Genomic DNA, 15,515 nt, shown 5'->3' with positions numbered 1-15,515 from the left:
TAGTTGTGGCTGCACCTAGTGGCAGATTTCAGTGAAGAATTCCTTAGTGAACCAGAGACATTGAGCACATCGTCACTGAGGGTCAAATAGGAGAATTATTCCCTGAATATGGTGGTAGGATATAGCATTCTCCTGAGAACCCTTTTACCCTTTCTCCTCCTTCCTCTACTAACAGCTTGCCCTCTCTGTGTCACCTCTACTCATTCTCCCTGTCATGTTGTATTCCAAGGCAGATGCAGTACTGTATCCACTTCTTGGAGCAGGTGGTTTGGGCAGAATCCTTGAAGTCAGGAGAAAGTCCTTCAGCACCTTCCACACCACTTTAGCAACTTTAAACAAAATTACCAATCCATTCCACAATCCCAGCAACAGCCAGTAGAAATAAATCAGCAATTAACCTGTAACTAGTTTGCCAATTCCTTTAATTAGCACTGGAGGAGATTCTTTCCTGCCATTGAACACACGTTCAGGTGTGCAAGGATAAGAGAGGAGCGAAACTAAACCGTGGAGCTCCAAGATGGCAGAGCTGGCATCATATCAGCCTTACTCCTACTCTGCATTCTCCCTACACACATTTATGTCCTCAGCAAAATGGCGCTTGCATGGCTCGCACCAGAAGTATTCTGTGGACGTCATGTGGGAGGCAAAACAGCACCTGTGGCATCCTAAAAGCTAGCACTAAGTAGCTGAATTTCGTGACTACAATGTTTAAATTAACTCCAGATGCACAAAATTCCATGTCCATCCATCCATCATCTCTACTCCCCTGCCACTGTTCAGTTTTCCAGGCTCCCTGACATCTGTATTAATATCTAGCACAAATCGAACTAAGTGTCTGAGCTTTAGCAGGTGGTTTACAAAGGCTCAGGGCTCCCATATAGGTCATAGGCTTGACATCCATGTCGTAAGTTACTGGAAGTATAAATTTGTGGTGTAATATAGATAAATCAACAGGGCTAAAATGTCAACAGATTTGCAGAGCAGGGAGATTTGACTATAACGCATTTAATGTTTCGTGGATATGATATGATTTACTAGTAATGATACGATTTACTAGTAAACAGATCACAAACTTTACCACAGTGGGTGCCAGAGTGGCATCCCCCTAAAGCCCCAATGTCCCACTATGAGCTAAATTACTTTTGTTTTTGTAATTTCCACTCACTGTATGTGTGCTACCCCACCTTGCAATCCAAGGTATCCAAAACCTCTGCTTAAATCAATTCACTCAATAATCCAATTAAATATTGATATCTGTGGCAGCTTGAAATCCATCTACTTAAGAAACTGCATTGCATAAAAATTTTAATTGGGACTAAATATCAAGCAGAATACTAATCAAAAAGGAGACTCATTTGCATTCAGAATAGAATATTTTACGACGAAAATCTGCATAGTCTGTCGAGGACAAATGTTATTCATCCAGAGGGTACAGTGAATTTAAATAGAAACAACCTAACTCAAGATTTGATTGGCCTCTCTATACACTCTCTAAGTTCCATTGACATCATATGATTCCTTGATATCTATCTTCTTAGTAACGAACGTAATTAATTCAATTCTTTATGAACAAAGATAAATGTAACCCTGTTCATTGTGCTTTCAATGTTCTCAAAAAGAAAAGGGGTTTTTGATACTGTGATGGAAATTTTGCTGGAAAATCCAAAAAAAAAACAAGAGCAAGGATCCTGGTGGAGATCTTTGTGTTTTCACTCATTTCTACATTTCTACAGCCTGAGTGTGTGTACCCAAGAGATACAAGATGAAGTAAGGTCACATTTCCTGATAGTGACTGTCACAGATAAATTGGTTCTGGCAGTTGTGGACAGAAGCGCTCTCAAAAAACTGCTTTTAACATTGCTGCATTAGCTCACTGAAAGCTGAGCTAATAATGTTTATATCAATCCTTGTAGCTGCAGCTGAGAAAATTTATTTCAATGATACGGTCCCCTCAATTTAAAAGCAAAACCATGAACAACACTAATGAGGATGTTTGAATTTTAATTGTCCTAATTTTCTGCTGTTATAAATAGTTGTCATATAAAACAGTGGCTGAATTTTACAACCCCCTGGGAGTGGGCTGAGAAGTATTTTACCACCGGTGATGGGTGGCCTGTCCATCCTTATGCATTTGAGACCCTTAAGAGGCCAATTAAGTGCCATTTAAAGGCCTCTTCCTGCCACCAATAGTAAAACCTGGTGACAGCCCTGTAGGCGCAGGGAGTTTTCCTCCTGACCGGGCACCCTGTGCCCCATGGAGGGCAACCCCCCCCCCCAGCAACAAGTGCTGCTCCTGCTATAAGATTGCCTCCCTGCCCTAACAATCGATCCACCCTCCTCCCTTGCCAGGGCCTACCTGATTGGCCCCAGCAAGCAAGGGAGGGAGGGGGGAATCATGCCCCATAGGGATGGAAACCACAACTTCAGGCAACTAATAGCCTGAACCATGTAAAATAGAGTCAAGGGTTCCAGGGTCAGCGGAGGCAGCTACGCTCCAACTTTCAGGCTGGTGGGTGGGACCGGCACCTCAGTATTAAATCTCCACCAGTATTTTTTCTAGTTATTCTGCCAACAGTTCATGGAATAGTTTGATCAAAATGACTCCTTTTCTACCAATTTTCTTTTAAAGAATAACATTTTAAATATTAACAAAATGCCAACGATCTGTGGGTATGAGAATCCATAGTTTAAATTTTGTCCTTTCTTGGGTTGGGGAGTTTGTTTAGGCATTTCATAAACATTCTTTACCTCATTAAAAAGAAAACACTTAGGTACTAGCCTAAATTTGTTGTGATGAGTTCAATGGGTAATTAATGTTCAAGTGCAGCAAGGAACTCATGAGAAGGTTGAGGGGAAGTTGCTAATTTTGTGAGACTAATGGCTGAGGGGCACATATCAGCCAACAATTTGTAGCAATTCACAATTAATGGGGTATTTTTTCCTTTTGGTACTTTAGTGGTAATATCACTGGGCTAGTAATCTGGAAGCTCAGGTTCTGGTTATATAGGTTCAAGTCCCACCACATCACTTAGTGGTTTAAATTAATATAAACCTGGGGTTAAAAGCTAACCTCAGTAATGGTGACCATGAAAGTATTATTGATTGTTGTCAAAACCCATCTGGTTTACTAATGCTTAATTTACTATTCTTACCTGGTCTGGCCTACATGTGACTCCAGACCCATAGCAATATGGTTGACTCTTAACTGCCCTCAATTCAAATGGCAAATGGGGCAGTGACAAATGCTGGCCCATGAAAAAGATTAATAACAGTGAATGTCATTAAACTTGCCATTATTTCAGCATCAAATTCATTGTCATATTTGTCAAAAGCACTGTAATATTAACCAGAAAGGAAAAGTAGACCTTGTCCAACTGCTACTGTCAATAATTGATTCACCGCCCCTCCTAGCTTGTTCCCCAAATTTGCTGTTTCTGTTCCTGATATGCTTAAAAAGAAAAGTAAACCTGTGCTGTGTGAAGAATTGCTCACATTTTTCCTCATTTTACTTGCAGTTTAAATGCATCGAAGTGAAGCAGGAGCACACTGTATTTGGAATGTGATTCAAACGTGTGGCATCCATCTCCTGCTTAAACAAAACTTTCACCTAGAGCTGAGATAAAAATTTAATCTAGATTGTAATGGAAAATTTCACCAATGAAGGGGAATTGCAGGTTTTATTTTGATGTTACAAAATTCTGCAATAATGCACAACTAGCTAAGTAGCAGAAATCATAGGGCTGGATTTTCATCCTGTTGGGATTTGGGAAATTTCCCGGATTGGCCCTCCGGCCTCTGGAGAACATGTCTGCAAAGGCAGAATTTTCATTCCTGGGGGAGGGATGTGAATGAGAGTCATGCCCTCTGCCCCCAGAAACCTTTCAGAGGCAGCCATAGAGGCTGCTAGGTGCTGAGGCAGGTTTTTAAAAGGCCCATTTCAGTGCTTTGGGACTTCAATAAACAATAAAAACAACAAAACAAAAAAAGCCCTCTAGCCCTCAGCCACTCCCCTCCCCCCCATGAACCATCCATGCTACCTCATGTCCCCCACCTACCTATGGCCCTCTAATTTTCATGGAATTGGGCCAGCATTTCTAGGATTCGTGGTTCATGGCCCCTCAGAGGTGTTGTGAACCATAGTCTGGATGAGGGAACCTTTTGAAATGTAAGTTCAAAAGATCTTACCTATGTCTCCATGCCAAGCTATGCTGCTGTACCCACTCCCCAAGGTCCCTTATACTTCCCATGCCAAGCTATACCCCTCTACTGACCCTCATGTTCCCACATGCCAACCTATTCTCCTCAACCTACCCACTATGGCCCCTCATACCCTCCATGCCAACCTTTGGCACTTCTATGCCCATTCTCCCAGCATACACTGTACAGAACCAATGAACACTGTAGTAATAATAACAGGTGTGCGAAAGCTTTCTTGAGAACACAGACATTCTTAAGTATGTTGAAACAGCTATACCCTAGGGGCTCATTTCTTGATTGACAGCTCTTTCTCCATGATCTATTTCTAAGTTGCACAATATTTATTTATATAAGATAAAGAGGTGTCAAGTTTCTGCTATTGATACTTTAAAAGGCCTGGATAATTGACACTTTTATGGGGTTGTAGTAAAAGCATTTTCTAAAGAAAATAGAAAGTTATGAATGAATGAATAAATGTTTTTTAAAGCTTTTCTACACATGTTGTTGTTACAAAAGGGTTAATTAGTTCTGTACAGAGTGTATGCTGGGAGAATGGGCATGGGAGTGTCATAGCTTGGCATGGAGGGTGTGGGGGCCATGATGGACAGATGGAGGGGCATATTTTGGCATGGAAGGCATGGGTAAAGCCTTTTGAATTTATCTTTCAAAAGGCTCTATAATCAGGCTATGGTTCACATCTCTGAGGGGCCATGAACCATAGGTTGTAGAAAAGCTGACTTGACTCCATGGGCATTGAGAGGGGCTAGGAGATGCCAGTCTCCACAATGGAGCCAGCCAGGTTGGTAGCGCGGGATGTGGGATCGCGATCCGCACCAGCCCGCATTCTTAATCCATACTAGTGAAAATTGGGAGCACCAGGAATGGGGCCAGGATTCCTGGAATTGGGCCCAGCCACCATTTTTAAAAGTCCACAGAATCTCCCCAACTCCGTGAAAATCCAACCAATTGACTCCCATTTCATGAATCATAGAATAGTACAGCACAGAAAGACCATCAAGCATACAAAGGATCTTTTGAAAAGTATTCAAGTTAAGCCCAATACCCTGCTCTTTCTCCATATCCTTACAACTTTTTCCTCCAAGTATTTATCCAATTCTCTTTTGTAGGCCACGCTTGAATCTGTATCAACCACCCTATCAGGTAGTGCATTCCAAATCCTCATGTTGTCTCTGGTTCTTCTGCCATTCGCCTTAAACCTTGAGTTACTGATCCTCCAGCTAATGAAAACAGTTTCTCTCTATTTACTCTGTCTAAATTTTGCTTCTCTAGAATCAAGACAATGAACAAATCTAATTAGTGATATATATGTTATTGGTGAAAACTGACACATCAATAGGAGGTGTTGATAGAATCTGACACATACATAAGTCCAGTAATGGAAATGGACATCCACACAATGTCCAGTAATGGAAACTGACACAAATATCATGGAAACTGACATCTACATAAAGGCTAATAATCAAAACTGATACCTACATAAAGGATATTAAAACAAGCTAGTACCTACAGAAGAAGCCAGTAATGGAAACGGAAATCCATGTAGCAGCTGGAGATGGGAACTGATACCTACACAGATACTTGGAACTTTGCACCTACATTGCAGCTAATAAAGAAACAAACACAGGTTCAGTTAAACAATCTGATATCTATGGATGAATTACAATTGAAGAATAGTAATGGAACTTGGAGGAAAAATTGATACAAATTAATTACACTTCAATGTTTGCCAGCAGTTATATTGAATCAATTGGTCTACCTATAGATTTGGAATAACCAGGCACTTGCACCAGATCAGGAGATGTTTTTTTTTTACCAGTGTTCAGTTAGAAGAAATACATGTTCATTCAAACTTGATGCAAAAGTTTTGGGGTAAAGAAGTAAACATCAGTGGCAGCGCTATGCTGATTCCATATTTATAGTTGATATCTCCAAGAAGTAACATAAATGAGAATTGGGAAATGTCCATGAATGGAAGTGACCATGTAGGCAAGGGAGCAGATGTCATTGGGACAGGTATGAATGGAACCAAGGAGATGAATCATGGCAGTAAGTTAAGGGAGAAGAGAATATTTGACTGCATCAAAGGCTGTAAATCCTTGAGGAAGGCGAGAGGGAAAAGGACAATAGATATTCAAATAGTTATCTGGTAGTACAGAACTCGAGTATTGCTGAAAAAAAGGACATTTTATTGAAGCTTTTCATCTTGCACTGATCAGGACAATTGCAAGAATGCCAACTTCAGCGGCAACAACAACTTTATACTATATAAGAAGAGAGTTCTGATTGGTTGACAAACTGACTTTGATTGGTTGAGGCATTGCCATGGAGAATGCACCAATTAATGGTGACTGACAGTTAACCGTCAAGCATTGTTTGAAATTTAAACCAGGCAGCTTGACTCTGATTGGTCAAGGCATTGCCCTGAGGAATGAACCAGCGAATGGCTATCACTTATTTTGTTTAGCCAAAACAGGCACAATGTGTGTACATTTTTTTTCAGCAATACAATAGTCATTACTATACAGTAGCTTTGATTAGAGTGGTCTTGTATAGATGGCTGATACCCACACTGCAGGCCATGAAACAGGGATTGGAAAGAGAGTTGGGTAGAAAAAAGTAATTTTGGATCTTAAAGAAGAAAAGTTTACAAATAAATGTATCAGCTGGAGAGGACAGAGCCTGGAATGATTACCAATCACGCCTTTAATTATCTCCTGTTGAAATGGTTTACATGTTGAAAATGTTGCTCTTTCGCCTTGTGTCAACAAATTCCATTCTGTTGCAAGTAAAATATTTTTGTTCTTGTTGATTCCTGCAATGATATCTTTCACAATCATACGGTGGGAACAACATATTAGGTCCCAGAGGGCAAGACACGTTTGTATGAAAAGATTGCGTGCAAACAGCTCAAATTCTCATTTCAACATGACTGCCAAGACCCAACCATCTGTAAGATATTCACAGCAAACATAACACTGGCTAAAGTTTTGTCAGACTTAAAAAGCACAGACAAAGCAGCACAATACTCTTTAACAGTTACAGGAAAAAACATTAAGCATAATTGCACATCAATTGGTGATATTTTCTCATGAGCTATATTCATATCGTATCTCAAATACATGTACAGTTTGCTTCTGCCTGTTTGGTATTAGCATCAACGGACAAAGCTTTGCTGAATGAATATTAATAATCTGGTTATTGCATTAAAATGTCAAAGCAGATTGAAGACTGTCATGTCTGGTTGGAAATAAATTGTTCATGTGAGGGGCAATTTTAACTGCCAGCAGAGAACAGGCAGGTAGAGTATGCCCGCAGCTGACCTGTTCTTGTTAGCATGAGGCCCAAGTCATTTAAAGGCACAAGCTTCATGCTCACTCTGTTGGCACTCAGTTAGAAGAATGGAGGAGATGAAGGAGCAATCCATTCCAGAGGTGACTCTTGGACAAGCGAACAGAAGCACAGATTTTTTTCTGATTGAGCCCAAAATGAGCATTCCTTGCTTCATTCTCTGGGTTATGTTTCCAAAGGTAGTACCGGCTAGCATCTTAACTACATGGCCAGTCTTTATATATGGATCTTAACAGTAAGTGCTGACAATCTGTTTGACTATGGAAACATCAGAAGTTCTGTTGTCCCTATAGGAATGATTCAGTCGAGTCACTATCCTGTAGTATCATGAACAAATGTGTGCAAATTCTCCAAGGTTGTTATTTTTACAGAAATCACAAACACATTAAAAGTTTCTCATAATGTTTAGTTGCATATTTGCTGCAGATGCTACCTGGAAGTGTTAGGAGTGGAAAACCTGGTCAAATTTTCTTCTCCTTAGCCTATGAATGCTGATGCTGCATTTAACAATTTCATAACAAGCCAAGGATTAAAGCTGGGCCCTTCAAGTCGGTATATTTCCACATCACACCAATAGGTTTAACCCTTCCACACACCCCACTTACCCTTTCAGTTCCACATGGCTCAGGGCCACTGCACGGTGCATTTAATCATTGAGTGCTCAGGGATGTTGATCATTTATTTTCTGCTGCTTTTGAATTGGCTTTGTGTTGAACTTGTGCCATATGCTCCTGAAGAACTGTTGTCATGCAGCCAGTAGCAACCCTAAAGTAAATTTGTTGGATTCACTTAGGCTGGCCACCACAAAGAGGCATTTACAGTCTTCCTGGTGCCTCATCTCATCCTGTCAGTTTACCATGAGCTCTTGGTCAGGAGCCAGTGGCACCAAGCACAACTCAAAACCAATACAGAAACAGCTTCAGAAACCTACCTGAACGAAATAAAAACTTCCTAGTCCCAGTTATTGGGAACATCCAAAATTCCCATGTCCTGATTCTATGACTGCTATGGTACGGCAGAATAATATGCAAAAATACATAAAGTAACAGATGACATGAGGAAGGGACTTTTAAACTGACTGAGAGGAAATCATCTCTGAGCACCTCCTCATGTCACTCTCCACTTACGTCTCCCTTTCAACCTTACATCATTCTGTGCCCATCCCTGGGAATCTCCGACAACTTATACCTGCACTTTCAATATCTCAACTGTTTATCCATATCCAATTAATGGCCATTAATGGGCCTCATCCTGCCCCCATTGGTATTTTACCCACAGCAGGGGAAGGCCCACACTGTGTGGGGAGGCCAACACTGTGTGGGAAGCCAGGTAGATTTAGCTGCAAGGGCTGGTGTCAGGCAAGTGAGAGAGGACCTACTTTGCGGGTTCCCTGGGCCCATTGAAGGCATCCCAAACCTCCACCCCACTCTCTCCAGGTCGTACTTCCCCCTCAACCCCAACCTCTCAAAACAGCCTCCCTGCTTCCCTCCCTCACTGTGGCCTGCCAGCCTGACCCCAGTGAAATTCGACAACCCCCCCCAAAACTTACCTCAGTGCTCATTTCCATTGGGAACAGGGTGCAGTCCCAGCAATAGCCACCCCTCCTTGGTGCTGTTAGGATTACAGACCGCCCATTTCCATCTCCATAACATCGCCTGGATCCATCCATGCCTCTGCTCATCTGTTGCTGAAACACTTATCCTCAATGTTTCTCTCTTCCAACACATTCCTGGACAGCCACACATCTTCCACCCTTTATAAACTTAAGATCATCTAAAACTCTGCTGCCAATGTTCCAACTTGCACCAAGTCCCATTCACCCATCATTCCTGTGCTCACTGACCTACCTTGGCTCCCAGCTAAGCAATGCCTCGATTTTAAAATGTTCATTCTTAAATCCCTCCACAGTGTCCCCCTCCCTATCCCTGTAACTCTCCCCAGCTCTACAATCCTCCAATATATCTGCATTTCTTCAATTCAGGCATGTTAGTCATTCCTGATTTTAAATCACTCCTCCTCTGAGAGCTATGCCTTCCGCAGCCAAGGCCATAAGCTCTGGAATTTCCTCCACCTCCTTCTTTAAGACGCTCGATAAAACTCAGTTATACTTGACCAAGCTTTTATCATCCGTTCTAATGCCTCCTTTTGTGGTTTGGTCTCAAATTCTGTTTGATAATGCACCTATAGAGTTTCTTGGGATATTTTACTACATTGAGGATGTTGTATAAATACCAGATGTTGATGTTCTTAACATATGGCCTTATCTTTATATCGACAGAATAATAATTTTGTCAAAACTGTGGTGGACTACATCTTTAAATTTGCTGGAACCTATTTGCAAATGGTAGGGAAATGTTTATCTGGGTATGTATGTTAATCATTATCCCATGACTCAGCAAGTTGTAAGCATTCCATTACCATATGCCAAATTGTGAAACCATTATTTGGTGATCATTATAGGAACCGTCAGATAGAAAGCTGAATGTTCAGCTGAAATGATTAGGGAGTTGATTGCTAAGAGCACTCACTGAGACTCCTGACAATAGCTACCTCATGATTACTTCAGCTGAAGTGTTGGTGACTTGTGAAAATGAAAATTCTAGGAAACAAAGTTATAGAAGAAATTGTAACTATGTAAGTTTTTGTGCTTAGCCTGGGTTGTATAGACTATAACAATAGTTGGAGATAGAAAAGCTGACTGCAGTGCATTATCACGAATATGCATTTGTAATTTGCAAATCCATGTGTTGAACTGTATTGAAATGAATTTGCTGAGCTATGCCCAGATATTACTGACAGGCTGTGCCTGTGGGGAAAATTAATTATAAACTGTTATGTGTTGTGTGTGAATAACACTTTCTCTCTTTAGAGAGCCCCAAATGTGTTCAGAGATATGGACAGTTTTAACCAATTAAATGTTTCTCATTCGGAAATCGGGTATATGATTAACACTTTATTATGTATAATTTATACCATACAATTTAACCACTTAAGTACTATAAAAAAATTAATTCAGGAAAAATAGATCTGTTTTAGAAATGGAAGGGCAATTTGAAACTTCTACAGGTCATAGGATATATCAGTACATATAACTGATTAATACTCAAGTAACTGAACAATAAACTGCTCTGTATTCATATTGGATGTAATCCAAAACTTTGCATTTCAAATAAAAAGCATTCTTTTTCTTCAATATCAATAAATAAACAATCACTCTTTGAGACAACTATTCCCTTAATGGAGAAAGCTCAGAGGAAAACTCTTTGAAGTGGAATAGATAGGATCCCAGAGCGAGGGTGGTCTAATAATGTTTCAAATGCAAAGTTACAAGTCAGGTCAGAACAATAAATCAAATACTTAATCTTATCCAATCATTATTAAATTTGTCTGTAAATGATATAAAGCCTGATTCTGTGAACTCACCGTTTGTGTTCATATTTTTATTAGGTAGGCTTTTAGAACTTGTTAATATAAAAGGCAGAGGAAGCCAAGCACCATCACATGGAGAGCGACCCCAAGACATTCAAAGTGATTCAGTAGCAGTTACTATGATGAAGGCCACATCCCAAGGCACAATGGAAAACATCCATGGGCTTGTCAGATCGAAATCCAAAGGGTTTTCCGAATATTCATTTGGAGCTTGTTAGCTGGATTTTGCAAAATGATTCAGGGCATCAAGCCAAAGACTTTCCCAAGCATCTGTTATGATGTTTGCTCTTGGCCCAAGATTATTTAGTTTTTTAAAAATCATGTAGTGTGAATTTATTTGCGCATTATTTGAATTAATAGATTAAACAATTTATAGTGAAATGTATTTACAATGTTTAATGAACAGATGAGGAGGAGTGATCTGGATCCCCTCTATTCAGCCTCCTTGGTTGGTCACAACAAAGGTTTTTTTTTAATTTATTTTCCCCATGGATGCTTTTTTTTCAAATTTAAATGTATTTTTCTACAATCTATACAGTAAGGAACTCTAACAATAAGGAGCCAATCAACAGGGTTTTCTTGAGTCAAAGAAAGAGTAAGATTATTAGCCACTAAACCCAAGAAAAAATAATAAAAGACATGATGTCACACACACAGGTATCAGAAGTAAGAAAAGTTAGAGTCTATTGTAGGGTGGCTGAGTTGTACTGTTAGTAATAGAGTTGAACTGCAGACACTTCTTAAGTGGAGACATTAGGTTTATTTACAATATACTCAGCAGCAACTACACTTGTGCTTTCAACTCCAAATTTATCTCTGCACTGACCGCTGAGGTAGCCTATGCTATTTGCCTATTGGTTACTACAGATCATGTGATCTTCCTTAACAAGCATTATTCTTAAAGATACATTACACACTAATTAAACCATAATTACTACATTCCTCTCTCTTTAACTCAGCTATACATATTATATTCACAAGTACAAATTTTTCAAGACAATATAATATTTACACTAGGTCAGGAGTTTACAAGTTCAGTCTTTCAGGTGGTTTCCTGATATGTGTGGAATGTCTCGATTCCACAACTTCAGAGGTTTTTCAGGAACCTCCTTTTCCGGAGTTGCCTGGACACCTGCAGTTCTGTATCCTGAACTCTTACAGGAACATCAGACATTTCAGTCCTGGTTTGAGTATCCTCAACAGGAAATGCGGACCTGGTCATGGTCACTGGTGGAAGCAAATCTTGGTGATTTGTCTCTCCCTTCCTTAAATGGTCCACATGTATACGGATGATCCGGCCTTCCACCTCCATTGATAAGATAGAGGTCCAGTCACCGCACTTATTTCACAATGGGCATCGACAATGAGCAGAAACATTGTTCCCATGAAAGGTCCAACGTAGTCATTGTGTAACCGCACCCAGGGTCAACTTGGCCACTCCCAAGGGTGTAACAGAGTTGGCACTGGCAACTTTTGCAGTTGCTGACATTGCACACAATGCTTCACTAAACTCTCTATTTTGCCATCCATCCCAGCCACCATAGATAATTGCATGCTAAGGTCTTTATTTGGGAAATTCCTGGATGTGCACTATGTAGTCCAATTAAAAGTGGCTGCCTTCCCTTTGGAGGAACTATCACTCATGCTCCCCATAATAAGCTGCCATCCTGGTTGGTTAGTTCATGTCTTCTGTTGAAGTACAGTTTAATTTGATCAGATACGGGCTCTTGTGACGAAGCATGCAGCACTTGTTATTGTACTTGAGATAGGACTGGGTTCCGACTTGTCCAGTCTCTGGTCTGTCGAGCACATATCGGTGAGGAATCTAAGAAATTTAACAGTAAACAGTAAATTTAACTGTGGAACTGAGATGTGCTCATCATTTTCTTGTAAAGACAAATGACTAAGGGCATTGGCGTTTGCGATTTGATTGCCAGGCCTATGTACGAAAGTGTATTTTTATGCTGCCAGAATTAAAGCCCATCTTTGTATTCTTGCTGAGGCTATGGGTGGTATAGCTTTGTCCTCACTAAACAATCCTAGCAACAGTTTGTGGTCTGAAACAATTGTAAAATGGTAGCCATGGATGTACTGGTGAAACTTCTTGACACCAAAGATGGTGGATAGGCCTTTTTCTATCTACGAGTATCCCTCTTCCACTGTGGTGAGTGTTCTTGATACAAAACCAGTTGGCCATTCTGTGCCGTTGTCCATCCGATGAGGTAGCACTGCAACCACTCTGTAGGGAGATGCATCACATGTCAGCACCAATTTTTTCACCTGGTCATAATGCACTAATAGATTGTACAGGTGCAACAACTGTTTCACCTTTATGAAAGCTTCTTTCTGGGGCGCCTCCCAAGACCACCGTTGGTTCTTTTTGAGTAGAGAATGCAAGGAGCCAGCACTGTAGACAAATTGGGTAAGAACTGCCCATAATAGTTGATCATTCCGAGGAATGATTTGAGTTCTGAGGCGTTCGTTGGCGCAGGTGTCTCTCTTATGGCTCTCACTTTCTCCTCAACTGGGTGGAGGTCTGTGAATTTACCTAGTAACCCAAATAGATCACTTCCCTCACTTGGAACGTGCACTTTTCTTTTTTTAGATGCACTCCAGCTTGCAAGAAACATTTTAAGGCTTCTTCTAAGTTTGCCAAATGTTCTTTTTCAGTGGATCCTGTCACCAATATATTGTCTAAATAGACTAAAACCTGGGGCAGTCCCTGCAGTAAGCTTTCCATTGTTCTCTGAAAGATGGCACAAGCTGAGGAGACACTGAAAGGCAATCGTGTATATTGGTACAACCCTTTGTGCGCATTGGTTGTGACAAATTCTAGGGAGGCATTATCCAACCCTCGTTGTTGATAAGCATGACTTATGTCAAGTTTTGTGTACATTGTCCCTCCTGCCAGCTTGGCATAAAGGTCTTAAATTTTTGGAATGGGGTGCCTGCCCAGCTTGGCTACTCTATTAATTGTCAGTTTGTAGTCCCCACAAATTTGGAAGCTTTGGTCAGGTTTAAGGATGGGGACTATGGGTGTTGCCCATTCTGAGAACTGAACAGCTTGGAGAATGCAGTTTTTCTAGACTGTTCAGCTCAGTGTTGATTTTTTCTCGCAGGGCATATGGCACCGCTCTCCCCTTTATGAAGCGAGGTGTTGCTTCTGGATCCACACAAATCTTGGTCTGCAGGCCCTGGATTTTCCCCAGTTTATCCATGAAGACTGTGGCGTACTTTCTAAGTACCTCTGTAATCCACTTGCTCTCAACTGGAAAATTTCAACCCATTCTAACTTAAACTCCTTTAACCAATTTCACCCCAGGAGGCTTGGCCTTTCACCTGCTACCACCATCATAGGGAGCTGTGTCAACTGACTTCCATAATGGACAGTTACTCTACTTATGCCTTTTACTTGAATGTCTTTACCCATATATGTTTTCAGTTTGACAGCTGTTTGTCCCAAACTTAATTGATGTTCACCATTATTCAGATATCAGAAGGTATGCTCCCCAATTACTATAGTGAAAGCTCACGTGTCCACTTCCATTCCAACAGGTTTACCATTTACTTTCGCTGTGACAAATATGGGCTCTGTATTTCTAACTTTCAGATTAAACAATGAGCAAATGTCAGAATTTGTTGTTTTAGGCTCTTCTACATTGTAGATTTCATTGGGCTTCTCCTTTTGTTTACAAGCCTGCTTGAATCTTTCCTTGCACTGCCTCATTATATGTCCATTCCTGTGACAATGATAGCATCAATTTTTTAAAATTGCCAATCGCTAAAAGACTGATTATTTTCACCTCTATTAAAATTATACTTTGATTTCGCTACTAAGCTATTTTTCTTTATTCTTCAGCTATTGGGAGCTGTTTGCCGCTTCTCGGCAGAGTCTTGCTTTTTCGTGTCTTTTTCGACTGAGGTTTCCTGCCCGACATGGAGGATGGCACCAAATTGCACACCCTGAATTGCTTTTGAATCTCTCACTGCGCTTTCTATGGCCAACACTCTCTAGCACCTTCTTGAGATCCAAATTCACTTTGGACAATAATCTTTTCTGTATGGAGTCCTCTTTCACACCACACACTAAACGATCCCTGAGCATGTCGTTTGGAGTCGTACTGAACTCACAAAGTTCCATTATCTGCTTCAAATTTGCCATGTAGCATGCAATTGTCTCAACCAGGGCTGTATTTCGCAAATCAAACCTGAACCTCTGTATCGTGACTGAGCGCTCTGGTTGAAAATGTCTCTTCACAAGGTCCACCAATTCATCAAAATTTCTTGAATCTGGGGCATTGGGTCCCATCAAACTTCGAATCAAGCTGTAGATTTTGCTCTTACAAGAACGCAAGCGGATCGCTCATCTCTTCTCTTCCCCCATAATCTTGTTCACTTGAAAAAAGAATGTGAGGCGTTCTATGTATTGAGACCAATGATTTGTTGCAGGCTTAAAAGGATCAATTCTTCCAAATTGTGGTATTTTGAGAGGGGATAACTTCTTCGATTCTAATGGAGCT

This window comes from Carcharodon carcharias, chromosome 14, assembly GCF_017639515.1.
Source record: "Carcharodon carcharias isolate sCarCar2 chromosome 14, sCarCar2.pri, whole genome shotgun sequence".
NCBI classification, from domain to species: domain Eukaryota; kingdom Metazoa; phylum Chordata; class Chondrichthyes; order Lamniformes; family Lamnidae; genus Carcharodon; species Carcharodon carcharias.
This window is presented reverse-complemented; position numbering follows the sequence as displayed.